At 56.9% G+C, this 21,780-nt stretch overlaps 64 non-coding genes and 1 pseudogene across 64 annotated transcripts; all 65 read right to left on the reverse strand.

Moving 5' to 3' along the window:
• Window positions 1-11: 11 nt before the first annotated feature.
• LOC137178231 (5S ribosomal RNA) lies at window positions 12-130 on the reverse strand. Its single transcript, XR_010926820.1, has one exon. It is a non-coding gene; the product is annotated as a 5S ribosomal RNA (ribosomal RNA).
• Window positions 131-348: 218 nt separating this feature from the next.
• LOC137178011 (5S ribosomal RNA) lies at window positions 349-467 on the reverse strand. The gene has a single exon (XR_010926623.1). It is a non-coding gene; the product is annotated as a 5S ribosomal RNA (ribosomal RNA).
• A 218-nt stretch (window positions 468-685) lies between these two features.
• LOC137178232 (5S ribosomal RNA) lies at window positions 686-804 on the reverse strand. The gene has a single exon (XR_010926821.1). It is a non-coding gene; the product is annotated as a 5S ribosomal RNA (ribosomal RNA).
• Window positions 805-1,022: 218 nt separating this feature from the next.
• LOC137178077 (5S ribosomal RNA) lies at window positions 1,023-1,141 on the reverse strand. Its single transcript, XR_010926685.1, has one exon. It is a non-coding gene; the product is annotated as a 5S ribosomal RNA (ribosomal RNA).
• Window positions 1,142-1,351: 210 nt separating this feature from the next.
• Window positions 1,352-1,470, reverse strand: LOC137178234 (5S ribosomal RNA). Its single transcript, XR_010926822.1, has one exon. It is a non-coding gene; the product is annotated as a 5S ribosomal RNA (ribosomal RNA).
• Window positions 1,471-1,688: 218 nt separating this feature from the next.
• On the reverse strand, window positions 1,689-1,807 carry LOC137178235 (5S ribosomal RNA). Its single transcript, XR_010926823.1, has one exon. It is a non-coding gene; the product is annotated as a 5S ribosomal RNA (ribosomal RNA).
• A 218-nt stretch (window positions 1,808-2,025) lies between these two features.
• On the reverse strand, window positions 2,026-2,144 carry LOC137178012 (5S ribosomal RNA). Its single transcript, XR_010926624.1, has one exon. It is a non-coding gene; the product is annotated as a 5S ribosomal RNA (ribosomal RNA).
• Window positions 2,145-2,362: 218 nt separating this feature from the next.
• LOC137178236 (5S ribosomal RNA) lies at window positions 2,363-2,481 on the reverse strand. The gene has a single exon (XR_010926824.1). It is a non-coding gene; the product is annotated as a 5S ribosomal RNA (ribosomal RNA).
• A 210-nt stretch (window positions 2,482-2,691) lies between these two features.
• Window positions 2,692-2,810, reverse strand: LOC137178237 (5S ribosomal RNA). Its single transcript, XR_010926825.1, has one exon. It is a non-coding gene; the product is annotated as a 5S ribosomal RNA (ribosomal RNA).
• A 218-nt stretch (window positions 2,811-3,028) lies between these two features.
• On the reverse strand, window positions 3,029-3,147 carry LOC137178238 (5S ribosomal RNA). Its single transcript, XR_010926827.1, has one exon. It is a non-coding gene; the product is annotated as a 5S ribosomal RNA (ribosomal RNA).
• Window positions 3,148-3,365: 218 nt separating this feature from the next.
• LOC137178239 (5S ribosomal RNA) lies at window positions 3,366-3,484 on the reverse strand. The gene has a single exon (XR_010926828.1). It is a non-coding gene; the product is annotated as a 5S ribosomal RNA (ribosomal RNA).
• Window positions 3,485-3,702: 218 nt separating this feature from the next.
• Window positions 3,703-3,821, reverse strand: LOC137178079 (5S ribosomal RNA). The gene has a single exon (XR_010926686.1). It is a non-coding gene; the product is annotated as a 5S ribosomal RNA (ribosomal RNA).
• A 210-nt stretch (window positions 3,822-4,031) lies between these two features.
• Window positions 4,032-4,150, reverse strand: LOC137178240 (5S ribosomal RNA). The gene has a single exon (XR_010926829.1). It is a non-coding gene; the product is annotated as a 5S ribosomal RNA (ribosomal RNA).
• Window positions 4,151-4,368: 218 nt separating this feature from the next.
• On the reverse strand, window positions 4,369-4,487 carry LOC137178241 (5S ribosomal RNA). Its single transcript, XR_010926830.1, has one exon. It is a non-coding gene; the product is annotated as a 5S ribosomal RNA (ribosomal RNA).
• Window positions 4,488-4,707: 220 nt separating this feature from the next.
• LOC137178243 (5S ribosomal RNA) lies at window positions 4,708-4,826 on the reverse strand. Its single transcript, XR_010926833.1, has one exon. It is a non-coding gene; the product is annotated as a 5S ribosomal RNA (ribosomal RNA).
• Window positions 4,827-5,044: 218 nt separating this feature from the next.
• On the reverse strand, window positions 5,045-5,163 carry LOC137178244 (5S ribosomal RNA). Its single transcript, XR_010926834.1, has one exon. It is a non-coding gene; the product is annotated as a 5S ribosomal RNA (ribosomal RNA).
• A 218-nt stretch (window positions 5,164-5,381) lies between these two features.
• Window positions 5,382-5,500, reverse strand: LOC137178245 (5S ribosomal RNA). The gene has a single exon (XR_010926835.1). It is a non-coding gene; the product is annotated as a 5S ribosomal RNA (ribosomal RNA).
• A 218-nt stretch (window positions 5,501-5,718) lies between these two features.
• LOC137177963 (5S ribosomal RNA) lies at window positions 5,719-5,837 on the reverse strand. The gene has a single exon (XR_010926577.1). It is a non-coding gene; the product is annotated as a 5S ribosomal RNA (ribosomal RNA).
• Window positions 5,838-6,047: 210 nt separating this feature from the next.
• Window positions 6,048-6,166, reverse strand: LOC137178246 (5S ribosomal RNA). Its single transcript, XR_010926836.1, has one exon. It is a non-coding gene; the product is annotated as a 5S ribosomal RNA (ribosomal RNA).
• Window positions 6,167-6,384: 218 nt separating this feature from the next.
• Window positions 6,385-6,493, reverse strand: LOC137178133 (5S ribosomal RNA; annotated as a pseudogene).
• A 220-nt stretch (window positions 6,494-6,713) lies between these two features.
• Window positions 6,714-6,832, reverse strand: LOC137178247 (5S ribosomal RNA). The gene has a single exon (XR_010926837.1). It is a non-coding gene; the product is annotated as a 5S ribosomal RNA (ribosomal RNA).
• Window positions 6,833-7,050: 218 nt separating this feature from the next.
• On the reverse strand, window positions 7,051-7,169 carry LOC137178248 (5S ribosomal RNA). The gene has a single exon (XR_010926838.1). It is a non-coding gene; the product is annotated as a 5S ribosomal RNA (ribosomal RNA).
• Window positions 7,170-7,387: 218 nt separating this feature from the next.
• Window positions 7,388-7,506, reverse strand: LOC137178250 (5S ribosomal RNA). Its single transcript, XR_010926839.1, has one exon. It is a non-coding gene; the product is annotated as a 5S ribosomal RNA (ribosomal RNA).
• A 218-nt stretch (window positions 7,507-7,724) lies between these two features.
• LOC137177964 (5S ribosomal RNA) lies at window positions 7,725-7,843 on the reverse strand. Its single transcript, XR_010926578.1, has one exon. It is a non-coding gene; the product is annotated as a 5S ribosomal RNA (ribosomal RNA).
• Window positions 7,844-8,053: 210 nt separating this feature from the next.
• LOC137178251 (5S ribosomal RNA) lies at window positions 8,054-8,172 on the reverse strand. Its single transcript, XR_010926840.1, has one exon. It is a non-coding gene; the product is annotated as a 5S ribosomal RNA (ribosomal RNA).
• A 220-nt stretch (window positions 8,173-8,392) lies between these two features.
• On the reverse strand, window positions 8,393-8,511 carry LOC137177987 (5S ribosomal RNA). Its single transcript, XR_010926600.1, has one exon. It is a non-coding gene; the product is annotated as a 5S ribosomal RNA (ribosomal RNA).
• A 210-nt stretch (window positions 8,512-8,721) lies between these two features.
• LOC137178252 (5S ribosomal RNA) lies at window positions 8,722-8,840 on the reverse strand. The gene has a single exon (XR_010926841.1). It is a non-coding gene; the product is annotated as a 5S ribosomal RNA (ribosomal RNA).
• A 218-nt stretch (window positions 8,841-9,058) lies between these two features.
• On the reverse strand, window positions 9,059-9,177 carry LOC137178200 (5S ribosomal RNA). The gene has a single exon (XR_010926791.1). It is a non-coding gene; the product is annotated as a 5S ribosomal RNA (ribosomal RNA).
• A 210-nt stretch (window positions 9,178-9,387) lies between these two features.
• Window positions 9,388-9,506, reverse strand: LOC137178253 (5S ribosomal RNA). The gene has a single exon (XR_010926842.1). It is a non-coding gene; the product is annotated as a 5S ribosomal RNA (ribosomal RNA).
• Window positions 9,507-9,726: 220 nt separating this feature from the next.
• Window positions 9,727-9,845, reverse strand: LOC137177988 (5S ribosomal RNA). The gene has a single exon (XR_010926601.1). It is a non-coding gene; the product is annotated as a 5S ribosomal RNA (ribosomal RNA).
• A 210-nt stretch (window positions 9,846-10,055) lies between these two features.
• On the reverse strand, window positions 10,056-10,174 carry LOC137178255 (5S ribosomal RNA). The gene has a single exon (XR_010926844.1). It is a non-coding gene; the product is annotated as a 5S ribosomal RNA (ribosomal RNA).
• A 218-nt stretch (window positions 10,175-10,392) lies between these two features.
• LOC137178256 (5S ribosomal RNA) lies at window positions 10,393-10,511 on the reverse strand. The gene has a single exon (XR_010926845.1). It is a non-coding gene; the product is annotated as a 5S ribosomal RNA (ribosomal RNA).
• Window positions 10,512-10,729: 218 nt separating this feature from the next.
• LOC137178257 (5S ribosomal RNA) lies at window positions 10,730-10,848 on the reverse strand. The gene has a single exon (XR_010926846.1). It is a non-coding gene; the product is annotated as a 5S ribosomal RNA (ribosomal RNA).
• A 220-nt stretch (window positions 10,849-11,068) lies between these two features.
• Window positions 11,069-11,187, reverse strand: LOC137178258 (5S ribosomal RNA). Its single transcript, XR_010926847.1, has one exon. It is a non-coding gene; the product is annotated as a 5S ribosomal RNA (ribosomal RNA).
• Window positions 11,188-11,405: 218 nt separating this feature from the next.
• LOC137178259 (5S ribosomal RNA) lies at window positions 11,406-11,524 on the reverse strand. The gene has a single exon (XR_010926848.1). It is a non-coding gene; the product is annotated as a 5S ribosomal RNA (ribosomal RNA).
• Window positions 11,525-11,744: 220 nt separating this feature from the next.
• On the reverse strand, window positions 11,745-11,863 carry LOC137178260 (5S ribosomal RNA). The gene has a single exon (XR_010926849.1). It is a non-coding gene; the product is annotated as a 5S ribosomal RNA (ribosomal RNA).
• Window positions 11,864-12,081: 218 nt separating this feature from the next.
• LOC137178261 (5S ribosomal RNA) lies at window positions 12,082-12,200 on the reverse strand. The gene has a single exon (XR_010926850.1). It is a non-coding gene; the product is annotated as a 5S ribosomal RNA (ribosomal RNA).
• Window positions 12,201-12,418: 218 nt separating this feature from the next.
• Window positions 12,419-12,537, reverse strand: LOC137178262 (5S ribosomal RNA). Its single transcript, XR_010926851.1, has one exon. It is a non-coding gene; the product is annotated as a 5S ribosomal RNA (ribosomal RNA).
• A 218-nt stretch (window positions 12,538-12,755) lies between these two features.
• On the reverse strand, window positions 12,756-12,874 carry LOC137178263 (5S ribosomal RNA). Its single transcript, XR_010926852.1, has one exon. It is a non-coding gene; the product is annotated as a 5S ribosomal RNA (ribosomal RNA).
• Window positions 12,875-13,084: 210 nt separating this feature from the next.
• On the reverse strand, window positions 13,085-13,203 carry LOC137178264 (5S ribosomal RNA). The gene has a single exon (XR_010926853.1). It is a non-coding gene; the product is annotated as a 5S ribosomal RNA (ribosomal RNA).
• A 218-nt stretch (window positions 13,204-13,421) lies between these two features.
• On the reverse strand, window positions 13,422-13,540 carry LOC137178266 (5S ribosomal RNA). Its single transcript, XR_010926855.1, has one exon. It is a non-coding gene; the product is annotated as a 5S ribosomal RNA (ribosomal RNA).
• Window positions 13,541-13,758: 218 nt separating this feature from the next.
• Window positions 13,759-13,877, reverse strand: LOC137178267 (5S ribosomal RNA). The gene has a single exon (XR_010926856.1). It is a non-coding gene; the product is annotated as a 5S ribosomal RNA (ribosomal RNA).
• Window positions 13,878-14,087: 210 nt separating this feature from the next.
• On the reverse strand, window positions 14,088-14,206 carry LOC137178268 (5S ribosomal RNA). Its single transcript, XR_010926857.1, has one exon. It is a non-coding gene; the product is annotated as a 5S ribosomal RNA (ribosomal RNA).
• Window positions 14,207-14,424: 218 nt separating this feature from the next.
• LOC137178269 (5S ribosomal RNA) lies at window positions 14,425-14,543 on the reverse strand. Its single transcript, XR_010926858.1, has one exon. It is a non-coding gene; the product is annotated as a 5S ribosomal RNA (ribosomal RNA).
• A 218-nt stretch (window positions 14,544-14,761) lies between these two features.
• On the reverse strand, window positions 14,762-14,880 carry LOC137178270 (5S ribosomal RNA). Its single transcript, XR_010926859.1, has one exon. It is a non-coding gene; the product is annotated as a 5S ribosomal RNA (ribosomal RNA).
• A 210-nt stretch (window positions 14,881-15,090) lies between these two features.
• On the reverse strand, window positions 15,091-15,209 carry LOC137178271 (5S ribosomal RNA). Its single transcript, XR_010926860.1, has one exon. It is a non-coding gene; the product is annotated as a 5S ribosomal RNA (ribosomal RNA).
• A 218-nt stretch (window positions 15,210-15,427) lies between these two features.
• Window positions 15,428-15,546, reverse strand: LOC137178272 (5S ribosomal RNA). Its single transcript, XR_010926861.1, has one exon. It is a non-coding gene; the product is annotated as a 5S ribosomal RNA (ribosomal RNA).
• Window positions 15,547-15,766: 220 nt separating this feature from the next.
• Window positions 15,767-15,885, reverse strand: LOC137178273 (5S ribosomal RNA). Its single transcript, XR_010926862.1, has one exon. It is a non-coding gene; the product is annotated as a 5S ribosomal RNA (ribosomal RNA).
• A 218-nt stretch (window positions 15,886-16,103) lies between these two features.
• LOC137178274 (5S ribosomal RNA) lies at window positions 16,104-16,222 on the reverse strand. Its single transcript, XR_010926863.1, has one exon. It is a non-coding gene; the product is annotated as a 5S ribosomal RNA (ribosomal RNA).
• Window positions 16,223-16,432: 210 nt separating this feature from the next.
• Window positions 16,433-16,551, reverse strand: LOC137178276 (5S ribosomal RNA). The gene has a single exon (XR_010926864.1). It is a non-coding gene; the product is annotated as a 5S ribosomal RNA (ribosomal RNA).
• Window positions 16,552-16,769: 218 nt separating this feature from the next.
• LOC137178278 (5S ribosomal RNA) lies at window positions 16,770-16,888 on the reverse strand. Its single transcript, XR_010926866.1, has one exon. It is a non-coding gene; the product is annotated as a 5S ribosomal RNA (ribosomal RNA).
• A 218-nt stretch (window positions 16,889-17,106) lies between these two features.
• Window positions 17,107-17,225, reverse strand: LOC137178279 (5S ribosomal RNA). The gene has a single exon (XR_010926867.1). It is a non-coding gene; the product is annotated as a 5S ribosomal RNA (ribosomal RNA).
• Window positions 17,226-17,435: 210 nt separating this feature from the next.
• Window positions 17,436-17,554, reverse strand: LOC137178280 (5S ribosomal RNA). Its single transcript, XR_010926868.1, has one exon. It is a non-coding gene; the product is annotated as a 5S ribosomal RNA (ribosomal RNA).
• A 218-nt stretch (window positions 17,555-17,772) lies between these two features.
• Window positions 17,773-17,891, reverse strand: LOC137178281 (5S ribosomal RNA). Its single transcript, XR_010926869.1, has one exon. It is a non-coding gene; the product is annotated as a 5S ribosomal RNA (ribosomal RNA).
• Window positions 17,892-18,109: 218 nt separating this feature from the next.
• LOC137178282 (5S ribosomal RNA) lies at window positions 18,110-18,228 on the reverse strand. Its single transcript, XR_010926870.1, has one exon. It is a non-coding gene; the product is annotated as a 5S ribosomal RNA (ribosomal RNA).
• A 210-nt stretch (window positions 18,229-18,438) lies between these two features.
• On the reverse strand, window positions 18,439-18,557 carry LOC137178283 (5S ribosomal RNA). The gene has a single exon (XR_010926871.1). It is a non-coding gene; the product is annotated as a 5S ribosomal RNA (ribosomal RNA).
• Window positions 18,558-18,775: 218 nt separating this feature from the next.
• On the reverse strand, window positions 18,776-18,894 carry LOC137178284 (5S ribosomal RNA). Its single transcript, XR_010926872.1, has one exon. It is a non-coding gene; the product is annotated as a 5S ribosomal RNA (ribosomal RNA).
• A 220-nt stretch (window positions 18,895-19,114) lies between these two features.
• Window positions 19,115-19,233, reverse strand: LOC137178285 (5S ribosomal RNA). Its single transcript, XR_010926873.1, has one exon. It is a non-coding gene; the product is annotated as a 5S ribosomal RNA (ribosomal RNA).
• Window positions 19,234-19,453: 220 nt separating this feature from the next.
• Window positions 19,454-19,572, reverse strand: LOC137178287 (5S ribosomal RNA). The gene has a single exon (XR_010926874.1). It is a non-coding gene; the product is annotated as a 5S ribosomal RNA (ribosomal RNA).
• Window positions 19,573-19,790: 218 nt separating this feature from the next.
• Window positions 19,791-19,909, reverse strand: LOC137178080 (5S ribosomal RNA). The gene has a single exon (XR_010926687.1). It is a non-coding gene; the product is annotated as a 5S ribosomal RNA (ribosomal RNA).
• A 210-nt stretch (window positions 19,910-20,119) lies between these two features.
• LOC137177989 (5S ribosomal RNA) lies at window positions 20,120-20,238 on the reverse strand. The gene has a single exon (XR_010926602.1). It is a non-coding gene; the product is annotated as a 5S ribosomal RNA (ribosomal RNA).
• Window positions 20,239-20,448: 210 nt separating this feature from the next.
• Window positions 20,449-20,567, reverse strand: LOC137178288 (5S ribosomal RNA). Its single transcript, XR_010926875.1, has one exon. It is a non-coding gene; the product is annotated as a 5S ribosomal RNA (ribosomal RNA).
• A 210-nt stretch (window positions 20,568-20,777) lies between these two features.
• LOC137178290 (5S ribosomal RNA) lies at window positions 20,778-20,896 on the reverse strand. Its single transcript, XR_010926877.1, has one exon. It is a non-coding gene; the product is annotated as a 5S ribosomal RNA (ribosomal RNA).
• A 218-nt stretch (window positions 20,897-21,114) lies between these two features.
• LOC137178291 (5S ribosomal RNA) lies at window positions 21,115-21,233 on the reverse strand. The gene has a single exon (XR_010926878.1). It is a non-coding gene; the product is annotated as a 5S ribosomal RNA (ribosomal RNA).
• A 220-nt stretch (window positions 21,234-21,453) lies between these two features.
• Window positions 21,454-21,572, reverse strand: LOC137178292 (5S ribosomal RNA). Its single transcript, XR_010926879.1, has one exon. It is a non-coding gene; the product is annotated as a 5S ribosomal RNA (ribosomal RNA).
• Between the last annotated feature and the right edge of the window lie 208 nt (window positions 21,573-21,780).

Here is a 21,780-nt window from a genome sequence, read left to right on the forward strand (position 1 = left end):
AAAAGTGAAAAAGCTTACAGCACCTGGTATTCCCAGGCGGTCTCCCATCCAAGTACTAACCAGGCCCGACCCTGCTTAGCTTCCGAGATCAGACGAGATCGGGCGTGTTCAGGGTGGTATGGCCGTAAGCTGTCCAAGGTACCACGCATGGGCCTTTTAGGGATGTCGCTCGTCAGACGCGCCTTCAACGCCCAGGCGGCAGCTGCGCTGAGAGCGTTCCGATCCGTTCCTCCGTCGGAGAAATACCAGAGAGTGGGACTCCCGCGCACAGTTCTGCAAAGACACGGAGGAAAACCAGAGAGGATCCCTACGTTAAACACGGCAGGAGCTTGTGGAGAAAAGTGAAAAAGCTTACAGCACCTGGTATTCCCAGGCGGTCTCCCATCCAAGTACTAACCAGGCCCGACCCTTCTTAGCTTCCGAGATCAGACGAGATCGGGCGTGTTCAGGGTGGTATGGCCGTAAGCTGTCCAAGGTACCACGCATGGGCCTTTTAGGGATGTCGCTCGTCAGACGCGCCTTCAACGCCCAGGCGGCAGCTGCGCTGAGAGCGTTCCGATCCGTTCCTCCGTCGGAGAAATACCAGAGAGTGGGACTCCCGCGCACAGTTCTGCAAAGACACGGAGGAAAACCAGAGAGGATCCCTACGTTAAACACGGCAGGAGCTTGTGGAGAAAAGTGAAAAAGCTTACAGCACCTGGTATTCCCAGGCGGTCTCCCATCCAAGTACTAACCAGGCCCGACCCTGCTTAGCTTCCGAGATCAGACGAGATCGGGCGTGTTCAGGGTGGTATGGCCGTAAGCTGTCCAAGGTACCACGCATGGGCCTTTTAGGGATGTCGCTCGTCAGACGCACCTTCAACGCCCAGGCGGCAGCTGCGCTGAGAGCGTTCCGATCCGTTCCTCCGTCGGAGAAATACCAGAGAGTGGGACTCCCGCGCACAGTTCTGCAAAGACACGGAGGAAAACCAGAGAGGATCCCTACGTTAAACACGGCAGGAGCTTGTGGAGAAAAGTGAAAAAGTTTACAGCACCTGGTATTCCCAGGCGGACTCCCATCCAAGTACTAACCAGGCCCGACCCTGCTTAGCTTCCGAGATCAGACGAGATCGGGCGTGTTCAGGGTGGTATGGCCGTAAGCTGTCCAAGGTACCACGCATGGGCCTTTTAGGGATGTCGCTCGTCAGACGCGCCTTCAACGCCCAGGCGGCAGCTGCGCTGAGAGCGTTCCGATCCGTCTGAGAAATACCAGAGAGTGGGACTCCCGCGCACAGTTCTGCAAAGACACGGAGGAAAACCAGAGAGGATCCCTACGTTAAACACGGCAGGAGCTTGTGGAGAAAAGTGAAAAAGCTTACAGCACCTGGTATTCCCAGGCGGTCTCCCATCCAAGTACTAACCAGGCCCGACCCTGCTTAGCTTCCGAGATCAGACGAGATCGGGCGTGTTCAGGGTGGTATGGCCGTAAGCTGTCCAAGGTACCACGCATGGGCCTTTTAGGGATGTCGCTCGTCAGACGCGCCTTCAACGGCCAGGCGGCAGCTGCGCTGAGAGCGTTCCGATCCGTTCCTCCGTCGGAGAAATACCAGAGAGTGGGACTCCCGCGCACAGTTCTGCAAAGACACGGAGGAAAACCAGAGAGGATCCCTACGTTAAACACGGCAGGAGCTTGTGGAGAAAAGTGAAAAAGCTTACAGCACCTGGTATTCCCAGGCGGTCTCCCATCCAAGTACTAACCAGGCCCGACCCTGCTTAGCTTCCGAGATCAGACGAGATCGGGCGTGTTCAGGGTGGTATGGCCGTAAGCTGTCCAAGGTACCACGCATGGGCCTTTTAGGGATGTCGCTCGTCAGACGCGCCTTCAACGGCCAGGCGGCAGCTGCGCTGAGAGCGTTCCGATCCGTTCCTCCGTCGGAGAAATACCAGAGAGTGGGACTCCCGCGCACAGTTCTGCAAAGACACGGAGGAAAACCAGAGAGGATCCCTACGTTAAACACGGCAGGAGCTTGTGGAGAAAAGTGAAAAAGCTTACAGCACCTGGTATTCCCAGGCGGTCTCCCATCCAAGTACTAACCAGGCCCGACCCTTCTTAGCTTCCGAGATCAGACGAGATCGGGCGTGTTCAGGGTGGTATGGCCGTAAGCTGTCCAAGGTACCACGCATGGGCCTTTTAGGGATGTCGCTCGTCAGACGCGCCTTCAACGCCCAGGCGGCAGCTGCGCTGAGAGCGTTCCGATCCGTTCCTCCGTCGGAGAAATACCAGAGAGTGGGACTCCCGCGCACAGTTCTGCAAAGACACGGAGGAAAACCAGAGAGGATCCCTACGTTAAACACGGCAGGAGCTTGTGGAGAAAAGTGAAAAAGCTTACAGCACCTGGTATTCCCAGGCGGTCTCCCATCCAAGTACTAACCAGGCCCGACCCTGCTTAGCTTCCGAGATCAGACGAGATCGGGCGTGTTCAGGGTGGTATGGCCGTAAGCTGTCCAAGGTACCACGCATGGGCCTTTTAGGGATGTCGCTCGTCAGACGCGCCTTCAACGCCCAGGCGGCAGCTGCGCTGAGAGCGTTCCGATCCGTCTGAGAAATACCAGAGAGTGGGACTCCCGCGCACAGTTCTGCAAAGACACGGAGGAAAACCAGAGAGGATCCCTACGTTAAACACGGCAGGAGCTTGTGGAGAAAAGTGAAAAAGCTTACAGCACCTGGTATTCCCAGGCGGTCTCCCATCCAAGTACTAACCAGGCCCGACCCTGCTTAGCTTCCGAGATCAGACGAGATCGGGCGTGTTCAGGGTGGTATGGCCGTAAGCTGTCCAAGGTACCACGCATGGGCCTTTTAGGGATGTCGCTCGTCAGACGCGCCTTCAACGGCCAGGCGGCAGCTGCGCTGAGAGCGTTCCGATCCGTTCCTCCGTCGGAGAAATACCAGAGAGTGGGACTCCCGCGCACAGTTCTGCAAAGACACGGAGGAAAACCAGAGAGGATCCCTACGTTAAACACGGCAGGAGCTTGTGGAGAAAAGTGAAAAAGCTTACAGCACCTGGTATTCCCAGGCGGTCTCCCATCCAAGTACTAACCAGGCCCGACCCTGCTTAGCTTCCGAGATCAGACGAGATCGGGCGTGTTCAGGGTGGTATGGCCGTAAGCTGTCCAAGGTACCACGCATGGGCCTTTTAGGGATGTCGCTCGTCAGACGCGCCTTCAACGCCCAGGCGGCAGCTGCGCTGAGAGCGTTCCGATCCGTTCCTCCGTCGGAGAAATACCAGAGAGTGGGACTCCCGCGCACAGTTCTGCAAAGACACGGAGGAAAACCAGAGAGGATCCCTACGTTAAACACGGCAGGAGCTTGTGGAGAAAAGTGAAAAAGCTTACAGCACCTGGTATTCCCAGGCGGTCTCCCATCCAAGTACTAACCAGGCCCGACCCTGCTTAGCTTCCGAGATCAGACGAGATCGGGCGTGTTCAGGGTGGTATGGCCGTAAGCTGTCCAAGGTACCACGCATGGGCCTTTTAGGGATGTCGCTCGTCAGACGCACCTTCAACGCCCAGGCGGCAGCTGCGCTGAGAGCGTTCCGATCCGTTCCTCCGTCGGAGAAATACCAGAGAGTGGGACTCCCGCGCACAGTTCTGCAAAGACACGGAGGAAAACCAGAGAGGATCCCTACGTTAAACACGGCAGGAGCTTGTGGAGAAAAGTGAAAAAGTTTACAGCACCTGGTATTCCCAGGCGGACTCCCATCCAAGTACTAACCAGGCCCGACCCTGCTTAGCTTCCGAGATCAGACGAGATCGGGCGTGTTCAGGGTGGTATGGCCGTAAGCTGTCCAAGGTACCACGCATGGGCCTTTTAGGGATGTCGCTCGTCAGACGCGCCTTCAACGCCCAGGCGGCAGCTGCGCTGAGAGCGTTCCGATCCGTCTGAGAAATACCAGAGAGTGGGACTCCCGCGCACAGTTCTGCAAAGACACGGAGGAAAACCAGAGAGGATCCCTACGTTAAACACGGCAGGAGCTTGTGGAGAAAAGTGAAAAAGCTTACAGCACCTGGTATTCCCAGGCGGTCTCCCATCCAAGTACTAACCAGGCCCGACCCTGCTTAGCTTCCGAGATCAGACGAGATCGGGCGTGTTCAGGGTGGTATGGCCGTAAGCTGTCCAAGGTACCACGCATGGGCCTTTTAGGGATGTCGCTCGTCAGACGCGCCTTCAACGGCCAGGCGGCAGCTGCGCTGAGAGCGTTCCGATCCGTTCCTCCGTCGGAGAAATACCAGAGAGTGGGACTCCCGCGCACAGTTCTGCAAAGACACGGAGGAAAACCAGAGAGGATCCCTACGTTAAACACGGCAGGAGCTTGTGGAGAAAAGTGAAAAAGCTTACAGCACCTGGTATTCCCAGGCGGTCTCCCATCCAAGTACTAACCAGGCCCGACCCTGCTTAGCTTCCGAGATCAGACGAGATCGGGCGTGTTCAGGGTGGTATGGCCGTAAGCTGTCCAAGGTACCACGCATGGGCCTTTTAGGGATGTCGCTCGTCAGACGCGCCTTCAACGGCCAGGCGGCAGCTGCGCTGAGAGCGTTCCGATCCGTTCCTCCGTCGGAGAAATATATCAGAGAGTGGGACTCCCGCGCACAGTTCTGCAAAGACACGGAGGAAAACCAGAGAGGATCCCTACGTTAAACACGGCAGGAGCTTGTGGAGAAAAGTGAAAAAGCTTACAGCACCTGGTATTCCCAGGCGGTCTCCCATCCAAGTACTAACCAGGCCCGACCCTGCTTAGCTTCCGAGATCAGACGAGATCGGGCGTGTTCAGGGTGGTATGGCCGTAAGCTGTCCAAGGTACCACGCATGGGCCTTTTAGGGATGTCGCTCGTCAGACGCGCCTTCAACGCCCAGGCGGCAGCTGCGCTGAGAGCGTTCCGATCCGTTCCTCCGTCGGAGAAATACCAGAGAGTGGGACTCCCGCGCACAGTTCTGCAAAGACACGGAGGAAAACCAGAGAGGATCCCTACGTTAAACACGGCAGGAGCTTGTGGAGAAAAGTGAAAAAGCTTACAGCACCTGGTATTCCCAGGCGGTCTCCCATCCAAGTACTAACCAGGCCCGACCCTGCTTAGCTTCCGAGATCAGACGAGATCGGGCGTGTTCAGGGTGGTATGGCCGTAAGCTGTCCAAGGTACCACGCATGGGCCTTTTAGGGATGTCGCTCGTCAGACGCGCCTTCAACGCCCAGGCGGCAGCTGCGCTGAGAGCGTTCCGATCCGTTCCTCCGTCGGAGAAATACCAGAGAGTGGGACTCCCGCGCACAGTTCTGCAAAGACACGGAGGAAAACCAGAGAGGATCCCTACGTTAAACACGGCAGGAGCTTGTGGAGAAAAGTGAAAAAGCTTACAGCACCTGGTATTCCCAGGCGGTCTCCCATCCAAGTACTAACCAGGCCCGACCCTGCTTAGCTTCCGAGATCAGACGAGATCGGGCGTGTTCAGGGTGGTATGGCCGTAAGCTGTCCAAGGTACCACGCATGGGCCTTTTAGGGATGTCGCGCGTCAGACGCACCTTCAACGCCCAGGCGGCAGCTGCGCTGAGAGCGTTCCGATCCGTTCCTCCGTCGGAGAAATACCAGAGAGTGGGACTCACGCGCACAGTTCTGCAAAGACACGGAGGAAAACCAGAGAGGATCCCTACGTTAAACACGGCAGGAGCTTGTGGAGAAAAGTGAAAAAGTTTACAGCACCTGGTATTCCCAGGCGGTCTCCCATCCAAGTACTAACCAGGCCCGACCCTGCTTAGCTTCCGAGATCAGACGAGATCGGGCGTGTTCAGGGTGGTATGGCCGTAAGCTGTCCAAGGTACCACGCATGGGCCTTTTAGGGATGTCGCTCGTCAGACGCGCCTTCAACGCCCAGGCGGCAGCTGCGCTGAGAGCGTTCCGATCCGTCTGAGAAATACCAGAGAGTGGGACTCCCGCGCACAGTTCTGCAAAGACACGGAGGAAAACCAGAGAGGATCCCTACGTTAAACACGGCAGGAGCTTGTGGAGAAAAGTGAAAAAGCTTACAGCACCTGGTATTCCCAGGCGGTCTCCCATCCAAGTACTAACCAGGCCCGACCCTGCTTAGCTTCCGAGATCAGACGAGATCGGGCGTGTTCAGGGTGGTATGGCCGTAAGCTGTCCAAGGTACCACGCATGGGCCTTTTAGGGATGTCGCTCGTCAGACGCGCCTTCAACGGCCAGGCGGCAGCTGCGCTGAGAGCGTTCCGATCCGTTCCTCCGTCGGAGAAATACCAGAGAGTGGGACTCCCGCGCACAGTTCTGCAAAGACACGGAGGAAAACCAGAGAGGATCCCTACGTTAAACACGGCAGGAGCTTGTGGAGAAAAGTGAAAAAGCTTACAGCACCTGGTATTCCCAGGCGGTCTCCCATCCAAGTACTAACCAGGCCCGACCCTGCTTAGCTTCCGAGATCAGGCGTGTTCAGGGTGGTATGGCCGTAAGCTGTCCAAGGTACCACGCATGGGCCTTTTAGGGATGTCGCTCGTCAGACGCGCCTTCAACGCCCAGGCGGCAGCTGCGCTGAGAGCGTTCCGATCCGTTCCTCCGTCGGAGAAATATATCAGAGAGTGGGACTCCCGCGCACAGTTCTGCAAAGACACGGAGGAAAACCAGAGAGGATCCCTACGTTAAACACGGCAGGAGCTTGTGGAGAAAAGTGAAAAAGCTTACAGCACCTGGTATTCCCAGGCGGTCTCCCATCCAAGTACTAACCAGGCCCGACCCTGCTTAGCTTCCGAGATCAGACGAGATCGGGCGTGTTCAGGGTGGTATGGCCGTAAGCTGTCCAAGGTACCACGCATGGGCCTTGTAGGGATGTCGCTCGTCAGACGCGCCTTCAACGCCCAGGCGGCAGCTGCGCTGAGAGCGTTCCGATCCGTTCCTCCGTCGGAGAAATACCAGAGAGTTGGACTCCCGCGCACAGTTCTGCAAAGACACGGAGGAAAACCAGAGAGGATCCCTACGTTAAACACGGCAGGAGCTTGTGGAGAAAAGTGAAAAAGCTTACAGCACCTGGTATTCCCAGGCGGTCTCCCATCCAAGTACTAACCAGGCCCGACCCTGCTTAGCTTCCGAGATCAGACGAGATCGGGCGTGTTCAGGGTGGTATGGCCGTAAGCTGTCCAAGGTACCACGCATGGGCCTTTTAGGGATGTCGCTCGTCAGACGCGCCTTCAACGCCCAGGCGGCAGCTGCGCTGAGAGCGTTCCGATCCGTTCCTCCGTCGGAGAAATACCAGAGAGTGGGACTCCCGCGCACAGTTCTGCAAAGACACGGAGGAAAACCAGAGAGGATTCCTACGTTAAACACGGCAGGAGCTTGTGGAGAAAAGTGAAAAAGCTTACAGCACCTGGTATTCCCAGGCGGTCTCCCATCCAAGTACTAACCAGGCCCGACCCTGCTTAGCTTCCGAGATCAGACGAGATCGGGCGTGTTCAGGGTGGTATGGCCGTAAGCTGTCCAAGGTACCACGCATGGGCCTTTTAGGGATGTCGCTCGTCAGACGCACCTTCAACGCCCAGGCGGCAGCTGCGCTGAGAGCGTTCCGATCCGTTCCTCCGTCGGAGAAATACCAGAGAGTGGGACTCACGTGCACAGTTCTGCAAAGACACGGAGGAAAACCAGAGAGGATCCCTACGTTAAACACGGCAGGAGCTTGTGGAGAAAAGTGAAAAAGTTTACAGCACCTGGTATTCCCAGGCGGTCTCCCATCCAAGTACTAACCAGGCCCGACCCTGCTTAGCTTCCGAGATCAGACGAGATCGGGCGTGTTCAGGGTGGTATGGCCGTAAGCTGTCCAAGGTACCACGCATGGGCCTTTTAGGGATGTCGCTCGTCAGACGCGCCTTCAACGCCCAGGCGGCAGCTGCGCTGAGAGCGTTCCGATCCGTCGGAGAAATACCAGAGAGTGGGACTCCCGCGCACAGTTCTGCAAAGACACGGAGGAAAACCAGAGAGGATCCCTACGTTAAACACGGCAGGAGCTTGTGGAGAAAAGTGAAAAAGCTTACAGCACCTGGTATTCCCAGGCGGTCTCCCATCCAAGTACTAACCAGGCCCGACCCTGCTTAGCTTCCGAGATCAGACGAGATCGGGCGTGTTCAGGGTGGTATGGCCGTAAGCTGTCCAAGGTACCACGCATGGGCCTTTTAGGGATGTCGCTCGTCAGACGCGCCTTCAACGCCCAGGCGGCAGCTGCGCTGAGAGCGTTCCGATCCGTTCCTCCGTCGGAGAAATATATCAGAGAGTGGGACTCCCGCGCACAGTTCTGCAAAGACACGGAGGAAAACCAGAGAGGATCCCTACGTTAAACACGGCAGGAGCTTGTGGAGAAAAGTGAAAAAGCTTACAGCACCTGGTATTCCCAGGCGGTCTCCCATCCAAGTACTAACCAGGCCCGACCCTGCTTAGCTTCCGAGATCAGACGAGATCGGGCGTGTTCAGGTTGGTATGGCCGTAAGCTGTCCAAGGTACCACGCATGGGCCTTTTAGGGATGTCGCTCGTCAGACGCGCCTTCAACGCCCAGGCGGCAGCTGCGCTGAGAGCGTTCCGATCCGTCGGAGAAATACCAGAGAGTGGGACTCCCGCGCACAGTTCTGCAAAGACACGGAGGAAAACCAGAGAGGATCCCTACGTTAAACACGGCAGGAGCTTGTGGAGAAAAGTGAAAAAGCTTACAGCACCTGGTATTCCCAGGCGGTCTCCCATCCAAGTACTAACCAGGCCCGACCCTGCTTAGCTTCCGAGATCAGACGAGATCGGGCGTGTTCAGGGTGGTATGGCCGTAAGCTGTCCAAGGTACCACGCATGGGCCTTTTAGGGATGTCGCTCGTCAGACGCGCCTTCAACGCCCAGGCGGCAGCTGCGCTGAGAGCGTTCCGATCCGTTCCTCCGTCGGAGAAATACCAGAGAGTGGGACTCCCGCGCACAGTTCTGCAAAGACACGGAGTAGAACGAGAGAGGATCCCTACGTTAAACACGGCAGGAGCTTGTGGAGAAAAGTGAAAAAGCTTACAGCACCTGGTATTCCCAGGCGGTCTCCCATCCAAGTACTAACCAGGCCCGACCCTGCTTAGCTTCCGAGATCAGACGAGATCGGGTGTGTTCAGGGTGGTATGGCCGTAAGCTGTCCAAGGTACCACGCATGGGCCTTTTAGGGATGTCGCTCGTCAGACGCGCCTTCAACGCCCAGGCGGCAGCTGCGCTGAGAGCGTTCCGATCCGTCGGAGAAATACCAGAGAGTGGGACTCCCGCGCACAGTTCTGCAAAGACACGGAGGAAAACCAGAGAGGATCCCTACGTTAAACACGGCAGGAGCTTGTGGAGAAAAGTGAAAAAGCTTACAGCACCTGGTATTCCCAGGCGGTCTCCCATCCAAGTACTAACCAGGCCCGACCCTGCTTAGCTTCCGAGATCAGACGAGATCGGGCGTGTTCAGGGTGGTATGGCCGTAAGCTGTCCAAGGTACCACGCATGGGCCTTTTAGGGATGTCGCTCGTCAGACGCGCCTTCAACGCCCAGGCGGCAGCTGCGCTGAGAGCGTTCCGATCCGTTCCTCCGTCGGAGAAATATATCAGAGAGTGGGACTCCCGCGCACAGTTCTGCAAAGACACGGAGGAAAACCAGAGAGGATCCCTACGTTAAACACGGCAGGAGCTTGTGGAGAAAAGTGAAAAAGCTTACAGCACCTGGTATTCCCAGGCGGTCTCCCATCCAAGTACTAACCAGGCCCGACCCTGCTTAGCTTCCGAGATCAGACGAGATCGGGCGTGTTCAGGTTGGTATGGCCGTAAGCTGTCCAAGGTACCACGCATGGGCCTTTTAGGGATGTCGCTCGTCAGACGCGCCTTCAACGCCCAGGCGGCAGCTGCGCTGAGAGCGTTCCGATCCGTCGGAGAAATACCAGAGAGTGGGACTCCCGCGCACAGTTCTGCAAAGACACGGAGGAAAACCAGAGAGGATCCCTACGTTAAACACGGCAGGAGCTTGTGGAGAAAAGTGAAAAAGCTTACAGCACCTGGTATTCCCAGGCGGTCTCCCATCCAAGTACTAACCAGGCCCGACCCTGCTTAGCTTCCGAGATCAGACGAGATCGGGCGTGTTCAGGGTGGTATGGCCGTAAGCTGTCCAAGGTACCACGCATGGGCCTTTTAGGGATGTCGCTCGTCAGACGCGCCTTCAACGCCCAGGCGGCAGCTGCGCTGAGAGCGTTCCGATCCGTTCCTCCGTCGGAGAAATACCAGAGAGTGGGACTCCCGCGCACAGTTCTGCAAAGACACGGAGGAAAACCAGAGAGGATCCCTACGTTAAACACGGCAGGAGCTTGTGGAGAAAAGTGAAAAAGCTTACAGCACCTGGTATTCCCAGGCGGTCTCCCATCCAAGTACTAACCAGGCCCGACCCTGCTTAGCTTCCGAGATCAGACGAGATCGGGCGTGTTCAGGGTGGTATGGCCGTAAGCTGTCCAAGGTACCACGCATGGGCCTTTTAGGGATGTCGCTCGTCAGACGCGCCTTCAACGGCCAGGCGGCAGCTGCGCTGAGAGCGTTCCGATCCGTTCCTCCGTCGGAGAAATACCAGAGAGTGGGACTCCCGCGCACAGTTCTGCAAAGACACGGAGGAAAACCAGAGAGGATCCCTACGTTAAACACGGCAGGAGCTTGTGGAGAAAAGTGAAAAAGCTTACAGCACCTGGTATTCCCAGGCGGTCTCCCATCCAAGTACTAACCAGGCCCGACCCTGCTTAGCTTCCGAGATCAGACGAGATCGGGCGTGTTCAGGGTGGTATGGCCGTAAGCTGTCCAAGGTACCACGCATGGGCCTTTTAGGGATGTCGCTCGTCAGACGCGCCTTCAACGCCCAGGCGGCAGCTGCGCTGAGAGCGTTCCGATCCGTTCCTCCGTCGGAGAAATATATCAGAGAGTGGGACTCCCGCGCACAGTTCTGCAAAGACACGGAGGAAAACCAGAGAGGATCCCTACGTTAAACACGGCAGGAGCTTGTGGAGAAAAGTGAAAAAGCTTACAGCACCTGGTATTCCCAGGCGGTCTCCCATCCAAGTACTAACCAGGCCCGACCCTGCTTAGCTTCCGAGATCAGACGAGATCGGGCGTGTTCAGGGTGGTATGGCCGTAAGCTGTCCAAGGTACCACGCATGGGCCTTTTAGGGATGTCGCTCGTCAGACGCGCCTTCAACGCCCAGGCGGCAGCTGCGCTGAGAGCGTTCCGATCCGTTCCTCCGTCGGAGAAATACCAGAGAGTGGGACTCACACGCACAGTTCTGCAAAGACACGGAGGAAAACCAGAGAGGATCCCTACGTTAAACACGGCAGGAGCTTGTGGAGAAAAGTGAAAAAGCTTACAGCACCTGGTATTCCCAGGCGGTCTCCCATCCAAGTACTAACCAGGCCCGACCCTGCTTAGCTTCCGAGATCAGACGAGATCGGGCGTGTTCAGGGTGGTATGGCCGTAAGCTGTCCAAGGTACCACGCATGGGCCTTTTAGGGATGTCGCTCGTCAGACGCACCTTCAACGCCCAGGCGGCAGCTGCGCTGAGAGCGTTCCGATCCGTTCCTCCGTCGGAGAAATATATCAGAGAGTGGGACTCCCGCGCACAGTTCTGCAAAGACACGGAGGAAAACCAGAGAGGATCCCTACGTTAAACACGGCAGGAGCTTGTGGAGAAAAGTGAAAAAGCTTACAGCACCTGGTATTCCCAGGCGGTCTCCCATCCAAGTACTAACCAGGCCCGACCCTGCTTAGCTTCCGAGATCAGACGAGATCGGGCGTGTTCAGGGTGGTATGGCCGTAAGCTGTCCAAGGTACCACGCATGGGCCTTTTAGGGATGTCGCTCGTCAGACACGCCTTCAACGCCCAGGCGGCAGCTGCGCTGAGAGCGTTCCGATCCGTTCCTCCGTCGGAGAAATACCAGAGAGTTGGACTCCCGCGCACAGTTCTGCAAAGACACGGAGGAAAACCAGAGAGGATCCCTACGTTAAACACGGCAGGAGCTTGTGGAGAAAAGTGAAAAAGCTTACAGCACCTGGTATTCCCAGGCGGTCTCCCATCCAAGTACTAACCAGGCCCGACCCTGCTTAGCTTCCGAGATCAGACGAGATCGGGCGTGTTCAGGGTGGTATGGCCGTAAGCTGTCCAAGGTACCACGCATGGGCCTTTTAGGGATGTCGCTCGTCAGACGCGCCTTCAACGCCCAGGCGGCAGCTGCGCTGAGAGCGTTCCGATCCGTTCCTCCGTCGGAGAAATACCAGAGAGTGGGACTCCCGCGCACAGTTCTGCAAAGACACGGAGGAAAACCAGAGAGGATCCCTACGTTAAACACGGCAGGAGCTTGTGGAGAAAAGTGAAAAAGCTTACAGCACCTGGTATTCCCAGGCGGTCTCCCATCCAAGTACTAACCAGGCCCGACCCTGCTTAGCTTCCGAGATCAGACGAGATCGGGCGTGTTCAGGGTGGTATGGCCGTAAGCTGTCCAAGGTACCACGCATGGGCCTTTTAGGGATGTCGCTCATCAGACGCGCCTTCAACGCCCAGGCGGCAGCTGCGCTGAGAGCGTTCCGATCCGTTCCTCCGTCGGAGAAATACCAGAGAGTGGGACTCACGCGCACAGTTCTGCAAAGACACGGAGGAAAACCAGAGAGGATCCCTACGTTAAACACGGCAGGAGCTTGTGGAGAAAAGTGAAAAAGCTTACAGCACCTGGTATTCCCAGGCGGTCTCCCATCCAAGTACTAACCAGGCCCGACCCTGCTTAGCTTCCGAGATCAGACGAGATCGGGCGTGTTCAGGGTGGTATGGCCGTAAGCTGTCCAAGGTACCACGCATGGGCCTTTTAGGGATGTCGCTCGTCAGACGCGCCTTCAACGCCCAGGCGGCAGCTGCGCTGAGAGCGTTCCGATCCGTCTGAGAAATACCAGAGAGTGGGACTCCCGCGCACAGTTCTGCAAAGACACGGAGGAAAACCAGAGAGGATCCCTACGTTAAACACGGCAGGAGCTTGTGGAGAAAAGTGAAAAAGCTTACAGCACCTGGTATTCCCAGGCGGTCTCCCATCCAAGTACTAACCAGGCCCGACCCTGCTTAGCTTCCGAGATCAGACGAGATCGGGCGTGTTCAGGGTGGTATGGCCGTAAGCTGTCCAAGGTACCACGCATGGGCCTTTTAGGGATGTCGCTCGTCAGACGCGCCTTCAACGCCCAGGCGGCAGCTGCGCTGAGAGCGTTCCGATCCGTTCCTCCGTCGGAGAAATACCAGAGAGTGGGACTCCCGCGCACAGTTCTGCAAAGACACGGAGGAAAACCAGAGAGGATCCCTACGTTAAACACGGCAGGAGCTTGTGGAGAAAAGTGAAAAAGCTTACAGCACCTGGTATTCCCAGGCGGTCTCCCATCCAAGTACTAACCAGGCCCGACCCTGCTTAGCTTCCGAGATCAGACGAGATCGGGCGTGTTCAGGGTGGTATGGCCGTAAGCTGTCCAAGGTACCACGCATGGGCCTTTTAGGGATGTCGCTCATCAGACGCGCCTTCAACGCCCAGGCGGCAGCTGCGCTGAGAGCGTTCCGATCCGTTCCTCCGTCGGAGAAATACCAGAGAGTGGGACTCACGCGCACAGTTCTGCAAAGACACGGAGGAAAACCAGAGAGGATCCCTACGTTAAACACGGCAGGAGCTTGTGGAGAAAAGTGAAAAAGCTTACAGCACCTGGTATTCCCAGGCGGTCTCCCATCCAAGTACTAACCAGGCCCGACCCTGCTTAGCTTCCGAGATCAGACGAGATCGGGCGTGTTCAGGGTGGTATGGCCGTAAGCTGTCCAAGGTACCACGCATGGGCCTTTTAGGGATGTCGCTCGTCAGACGCGCCTTCAACGCCCAGGCGGCAGCTGCGCTGAGAGCGTTCCGATCCGTCTGAGAAATACCAGAGAGTGGGACTCCCGCGCACAGTTCTGCAAAGACACGGAGGAAAACCAGAGAGGATCCCTACGTTAAACACGGCAGGAGCTTGTGGAGAAAAGTGAAAAAGCTTACAGCACCTGGTATTCCCAGGCGGTCTCCCATCCAAGTACTAACCAGGCCCGACCCTGCTTAGCTTCCGAGATCAGACGAGATCGGGCGTGTTCAGGGTGGTATGGCCGTAAGCTGTCCAAGGTACCACGCATGGGCCTTTTAGGGATGTCGCTCGTCAGACGCGCCTTCAACGCCCAGGCGGCAGCTGCGCTGAGAGCGTTCCGATCCGTTCCTCCGTCGGAGAAATACCAGAGAGTGGGACTCCCGCGCACAGTTCTGCAAAGACACGGAGGAAAACCAGAGAGGATCCCTACGTTAAACACGGCAGGAGCTTGTGGAGAAAAGTGAAAAAGCTTACAGCACCTGGTATTCCCAGGCGGTCTCCCATCCAAGTACTAACCAGGCCCGACCCTGCTTAGCTTCCGAGATCAGACGAGATCGGGCGTGTTCAGGGTGGTATGGCCGTAAGCTGTCCAAGGTACCACGCATGGGCCTTTTAGGGATGTCGCTCGTCAGACGCGCCTTCAACGCCCAGGCGGCAGCTGCGCTGAGAGCGTTCCGATCCGTTCCTCCGTCGGAGAAATACCAGAGAGTGGGACTCCCGCGCACAGTTCTGCAAAGACACGGAGGAAAACCAGAGAGGATCCCTACGTTAAACACGGCAGGAGCTTGTGGAGAAAAGTGAAAAAGCTTACAGCACCTGGTATTCCCAGGCGGTCTCCCATCCAAGTACTAACCAGGCCCGACCCTGCTTAGCTTCCGAGATCAGACGAGATCGGGCGTGTTCAGGGTGGTATGGCCGTAAGCTGTCCAAGGTACCACGCATGGGCCTTTTAGGGATGTCGCTCGTCAGACGCGCCTTCAACGCCCAGGCGGCAGCTGCGCTGAGAGCGTTCCGATCCGTCTGAGAAATACCAGAGAGTGGGACTCCCGCGCACAGTTCTGCAAAGACACGGAGGAAAACCAGAGAGGATCCCTACGTTAAACACGGCAGGAGCTTGTGGAGAAAAGTGAAAAAGCTTACAGCACCTGGTATTCCCAGGCGGTCTCCCATCCAAGTACTAACCAGGCCCGACCCTGCTTAGCTTCCGAGATCAGACGAGATCGGGCGTGTTCAGGGTGGTATGGCCGTAAGCTGTCCAAGGTACCACGCATGGGCCTTTTAGGGATGTCGCTCGTCAGACGCGCCTTCAACGGCCAGGCGGCAGCTGCGCTGAGAGCGTTCCGATCCGTTCCTCCGTCGGAGAAATACCAGAGAGTGGGACTCCCGCGCACAGTTCTGCAAAGACACGGAGGAAAACCAGAGAGGATCCCTACGTTAAACACGGCAGGAGCTTGTGGAGAAAAGTGAAAAAGCTTACAGCACCTGGTATTCCCAGGCGGTCTCCCATCCAAGTACTAACCAGGCCCGACCCTGCTTAGCTTCCGAGATCAGACGAGATCGGGCGTGTTCAGGGTGGTATGGCCGTAAGCTGTCCAAGGTACCACGCATGGGCCTTTTAGGGATGTCGCTCGTCAGACGCGCCTTCAACGCCCAGGCGGCAGCTGCGCTGAGAGCGTTCCGATCCGTTCCTCCGTCGGAGAAATATATCAGAGAGTGGGACTCCCGCGCACAGTTCTGCAAAGACACGGAGGAAAACCAGAGAGGATCCCTACGTTAAACACGGCAGGAGCTTGTGGAGAAAAGTGAAAAAGCTTACAGCACCTGGTATTCCCAGGCGGTCTCCCATCCAAGTACTAACCAGGCCCGACCCTGCTTAGCTTCCGAGATCAGACGAGATCGGGCGTGTTCAGGGTGGTATGGCCGTAAGCTGTCCAAGGTACCACGCATGGGCCTTTTAGGGATGTCGCTCATCAGACGCGCCTTCAACGCCCAGGCGGCAGCTGCGCTGAGAGCGTTCCGATCCGTTCCTCCGTCGGAGAAATACCAGAGAGTGGGACTCACGCGCACAGTTCTGCAAAGACACGGAGGAAAACCAGAGAGGATCCCTACGTTAAACACGGCAGGAGCTTGTGGAGAAAAGTGAAAAAGCTTACAGCACCTGGTATTCCCAGGCGGTCTCCCATCCAAGTACTAACCAGGCCCGACCCTGCTTAGCTTCCGAGATCAGACGAGATCGGGCGTGTTCAGGGTGGTATGGCCGTAAGCTGTCCAAGGTACCACGCATGGGCCTTTTAGGGATGTCGCTCGTCAGACGCGCCTTCAACGCCCAGGCGGCAGCTGCGCTGAGAGCGTTCCGATCCGTCTGAGAAATACCAGAGAGTGGGACTCCCGCGCACAGTTCTGCAAAGACACGGAGGAAAACCAGAGAGGATCCCTACGTTAAACACGGCAGGAGCTTGTGGAGAAAAGTGAAAAAGCTTACAGCACCTGGTATTCCCAGGCGGTCTCCCATCCAAGTACTAACCAGGCCCGACCCTGCTTAGCTTCCGAGATCAGACGAGATCGGGCGTGTTCAGGGTGGTATGGCCGTAAGCTGTCCAAGGTACCACGCATGGGCCTTTTAGGGATGTCGCTCGTCAGACGCGCCTTCAACGCCCAGGCGGCAGCTGCGCTGAGAGCGTTCCGATCCGTTCCTCCGTCGGAGAAATACCAGAGAGTGGGACTCCCGCGCACAGTTCTGCAAAGACACGGAGGAAAACCAGAGAGGATCCCTACGTTAAACACGGCAGGAGCTTGTGGAGAAAAGTGAAAAAGCTTACAGCACCTGGTATTCCCAGGCGGTCTCCCATCCAAGTACTAACCAGGCCCGACCCTGCTTAGCTTCCGAGATCAGACGAGATCGGGCGTGTTCAGGGTGGTATGGCCGTAAGCTGTCCAAGGTACCACGCATGGGCCTTTTAGGGATGTCGCTCATCAGACGCGCCTTCAACGCCCAGGCGGCAGCTGCGCTGAGAGCGTTCCGATCCGTTCCTCCGTCGGAGAAATACCAGAGAGTGGGACTCACGCGCACAGTTCTGCAAAGACACGGAGGAAAACCAGAGAGGATCCCTACGTTAAACACGGCAGGAGCTTGTGGAGAAAAGTGAAAAAGCTTACAGCACCTGGTATTCCCAGGCGGTCTCCCATCCAAGTACTAACCAGGCCCGACCCTGCTTAGCTTCCGAGATCAGACGAGATCGGGCGTGTTCAGGGTGGTATGGCCGTAAGCTGTCCAAGGTACCACGCATGGGCCTTTTAGGGATGTCGCTCGTCAGACGCGCCTTCAACGCCCAGGCGGCAGCTGCGCTGAGAGCGTTCCGATCCGTCTGAGAAATACCAGAGAGTGGGACTCCCGCGCACAGTTCTGCAAAGACACGGAGGAAAACCAGAGAGGATCCCTACGTTAAACACGGCAGGAGCTTGTGGAGAAAAGTGAAAAAGCTTACAGCACCTGGTATTCCCAGGCGGTCTCCCATCCAAGTACTAACCAGGCCCGACCCTGCTTAGCTTCCGAGATCAGACGAGATCGGGCGTGTTCAGGGTGGTATGGCCGTAAGCTGTCCAAGGTACCACGCATGGGCCTTTTAGGGATGTCGCTCGTCAGACGCGCCTTCAACGCCCAGGCGGCAGCTGCGCTGAGAGCGTTCCGATCCGTTCCTCCGTCGGAGAAATACCAGAGAGTGGGACTCCCGCGCACAGTTCTGCAAAGACACGGAGGAAAACCAGAGAGGATCCCTACGTTAAACACGGCAGGAGCTTGTGGAGAAAAGTGAAAAAGCTTACAGCACCTGGTATTCCCAGGCGGTCTCCCATCCAAGTACTAACCAGGCCCGACCCTGCTTAGCTTCCGAGATCAGACGAGATCGGGCGTGTTCAGGGTGGTATGGCCGTAAGCTGTCCAAGGTACCACGCATGGGCCTTTTAGGGATGTCGCTCGTCAGACGCGCCTTCAACGCCCAGGCGGCAGCTGCGCTGAGAGCGTTCCGATCCGTTCCTCCGTCGGAGAAATACCAGAGAGTGGGACTCCCGCGCACAGTTCTGCAAAGACACGGAGGAAAACCAGAGAGGATCCCTACGTTAAACACGGCAGGAGCTTGTGGAGAAAAGTGAAAAAGCTTACAGCACCTGGTATTCCCAGGCGGTCTCCCATCCAAGTACTAACCAGGCCCGACCCTGCTTAGCTTCCGAGATCAGACGAGATCGGGCGTGTTCAGGGTGGTATGGCCGTAAGCTGTCCAAGGTACCACGCATGGGCCTTTTAGGGATGTCGCTCGTCAGACGCGCCTTCAACGCCCAGGCGGCAGCTGCGCTGAGAGCGTTCCGATCCGTCTGAGAAATACCAGAGAGTGGGACTCCCGCGCACAGTTCTGCAAAGACACGGAGGAAAACCAGAGAGGATCCCTACGTTAAACACGGCAGGAGCTTGTGGAGAAAAGTGAAAAAGCTTACAGCACCTGGTATTCCCAGGCGGTCTCCCATCCAAGTACTAACCAGGCCCGACCCTGCTTAGCTTCCGAGATCAGACGAGATCGGGCGTGTTCAGGGTGGTATGGCCGTAAGCTGTCCAAGGTACCACGCATGGGCCTTTTAGGGATGTCGCTCGTCAGACGCGCCTTCAACGGCCAGGCGGCAGCTGCGCTGAGAGCGTTCCGATCCGTTCCTCCGTCGGAGAAATACCAGAGAGTGGGACTCCCGCGCACAGTTCTGCAAAGACACGGAGGAAAACCAGAGAGGATCCCTACGTTAAACACGGCAGGAGCTTGTGGAGAAAAGTGAAAAAGCTTACAGCACCTGGTATTCCCAGGCGGTCTCCCATCCAAGTACTAACCAGGCCCGACCCTGCTTAGCTTCCGAGATCAGACGAGATCGGGCGTGTTCAGGGTGGTATGGCCGTAAGCTGTCCAAGGTACCACGCATGGGCCTTTTAGGGATGTCGCTCGTCAGACGCGCCTTCAACGCCCAGGCGGCAGCTGCGCTGAGAGCGTTCCGATCCGTTCCTCCGTCGGAGAAATATATCAGAGAGTGGGACTCCCGCGCACAGTTCTGCAAAGACACGGAGGAAAACCAGAGAGGATCCCTACGTTAAACACGGCAGGAGCTTGTGGAGAAAAGTGAAAAAGCTTACAGCACCTGGTATTCCCAGGCGGTCTCCCATCCAAGTACTAACCAGGCCCGACCCTGCTTAGCTTCCGAGATCAGACGAGATCGGGCGTGTTCAGGGTGGTATGGCCGTAAGCTGTCCAAGGTACCACGCATTGGCCTTTTAGGGATGTCGCTCGTCAGACGCGCCTTCAACGCCCAGGCGGCAGCTGCGCTGAGAGCGTTCCGATCCGTTCCTCCGTCGGAGAAATATATCAGAGAGTGGGACTCCCGCGCACAGTTCTGCAAAGACACGGAGGAAAACCAGAGAGGATCCCTACGTTAAACACGGCAGGAGCTTGTGGAGAAAAGTGAAAAAGCTTACAGCACCTGGTATTCCCAGGCGGTCTCCCATCCAAGTACTAACCAGGCCCGACCCTGCTTAGCTTCCGAGATCAGACGAGATCGGGCGTGTTCAGGGTGGTATGGCCGTAAGCTGTCCAAGGTACCACGCATGGGCCTTTTAGGGATGTCGCTCGTCAGACGCGCCTTCAACGCCCAGGCGGCAGCTGCGCTGAGAGCGTTCCGATCCGTTCCTCCGTCGGAGAAATACCAGAGAGTTGGACTCCCGCGCACAGTTCTGCAAAGACACGGAGGAAAACCAGAGAGGATCCCTACGTTAAACACGGCAGGAGCTTGTGGAGAAAAGTGAAAAAGCTTACAGCACCTGGTATTCCCAGGCGGTCTCCCATCCAAGTACTAACCAGGCACGACCCTGCTTAGCTTCCGAGATCAGACGAGATCGGGCGTGTTCAGGGTGGTATGGCCGTAAGCTGTCCAAGGTACCACGCATGGGCCTTTTAGGGATGTCGCTCGTCAGACGCGCCTTCAACGCCCAGGCGGCAGCTGCGCTGAGAGCGTTCCGATCCGTCGGAGAAATACCAGAGAGTGGGACTCCCGCGCACAGTTCTGCAAAGACACGGAGGAAAACCAGAGAGGATCCCTACGTTAAACACGGCAGGAGCTTGTGGAGAAAAGTGAAAAAGCTTACAGCACCTGGTATTCCCAGGCGGTCTCCCATCCAAGTACTAACCAGGCCCGACCCTGCTTAGCTTCCGAGATCAGACGAGATCGGGCGTGTTCAGGTTGGTATGGCCGTAAGCTGTCCAAGGTACCACGCATGGGCCTTTTAGGGATGTCGCTCGTCAGACGCGCCTTCAACGCCCAGGCGGCAGCTGCGCTGAGAGCGTTCCGATCCGTCGGAGAAATACCAGAGAGTGGGACTCCCGCGCACAGTTCTGCAAAGACACGGAGGAAAACCAGAGAGGATCCCTACGTTAAACACGGCCGGAGCTTGTGGAGAAAAGTGAAAAAGCTTACAGCACCTGGTATTCCCAGGCGGTCTCCCATCCAAGTACTAACCAGGCCCGACCCTGCTTAGCTTCCGAGATCAGACGAGATCGGGCGTGTTCAGGGTGGTATGGCCGTAAGCTGTCCAAGGTACCACGCATGGGCCTTTTAGGGATGTCGCTCGTCAGACGCGCCTTCAACGCCCAGGCGGCAGCTGCGCTGAGAGCGTTCCGATCCGTCTGAGAAATACCAGAGAGTGGGACTCCCGCGCACAGTTCTGCAAAGACACGGAGGAAAACCAGAGAGGATCCCTACGTTAAACACGGCAGGAGCTTGTGGAGAAAAGTGAAAAAGCTTACAGCACCTGGTATTCCCAGGCGGTCTCCCATCCAAGTACTAACCAGGCCCGACCCTGCTTAGCTTCCGAGATCAGACGAGATCGGGCGTGTTCAGGGTGGTATGGCCGTAAGCTGTCCAAGGTACCACGCATGGGCCTTTTAGGGATGTCGCTCGTCAGACGCGCCTTCAACGCCCAGGCGGCAGCTGCGCTGAGAGCGTTCCGATCCGTTCCTCCGTCGGAGAAATACCAGAGAGTGGGACTCCCGCGCACAGTTCTGCAAAGACACGGAGGAAAACCAGAGAGGATCCCTACGTTAAACACGGCAGGAGCTTGTGGAGAAAAGTGAAAAAGCTTACAGCACCTGGTATTCCCAGGCGGTCTCCCATCCAAGTACTAACCAGGCCCGACCCTGCTTAGCTTCCGAGATCAGACGAGATCGGGCGTGTTCAGGGTGGTATGGCCGTAAGCTGTCCAAGGTACCACGCATGGGCCTTTTAGGGATGTCGCTCGTCAGACGCGCCTTCAACGCCCAGGCGGCAGCTGCGCTGAGAGCGTTCCGATCCGTTCCTCCGTCGGAGAAATATATCAGAGAGTGGGACTCCCGCGCACAGTTCTGCAAAGACACGGAGGAAAACCAGAGAGGATCCCTACGTTAAACACGGCAGGAGCTTGTGGAGAAAAGTGAAAAAGCTTACAGCACCTGGTATTCCCAGGCGGTCTCCCATCCAAGTACTAACCAGGCCCGACCCTGCTTAGCTTCCGAGATCAGACGAGATCGGGCGTGTTCAGGGTGGTATGGCCGTAAGCTGTCCAAGGTACCACGCATGGGCCTTTTAGGGATGTCGCTCGTCAGACGCGCCTTCAACGCCCAGGCGGCAGCTGCGCTGAGAGCGTTCCGATCCGTTCCTCCGTCGGAGAAATACCAGAGAGTGGGACTCACGCGCACAGTTCTGCAAAGACACGGAGGAAAACCAGAGAGGATCCCTACGTTAAACACGGCAGGAGCTTGTGGAGA

The sequence above is a fragment of the Thunnus thynnus genome, chromosome 24 (assembly GCF_963924715.1).
Source record: "Thunnus thynnus chromosome 24, fThuThy2.1, whole genome shotgun sequence".
Classification (NCBI taxonomy): domain Eukaryota; kingdom Metazoa; phylum Chordata; class Actinopteri; order Scombriformes; family Scombridae; genus Thunnus; species Thunnus thynnus.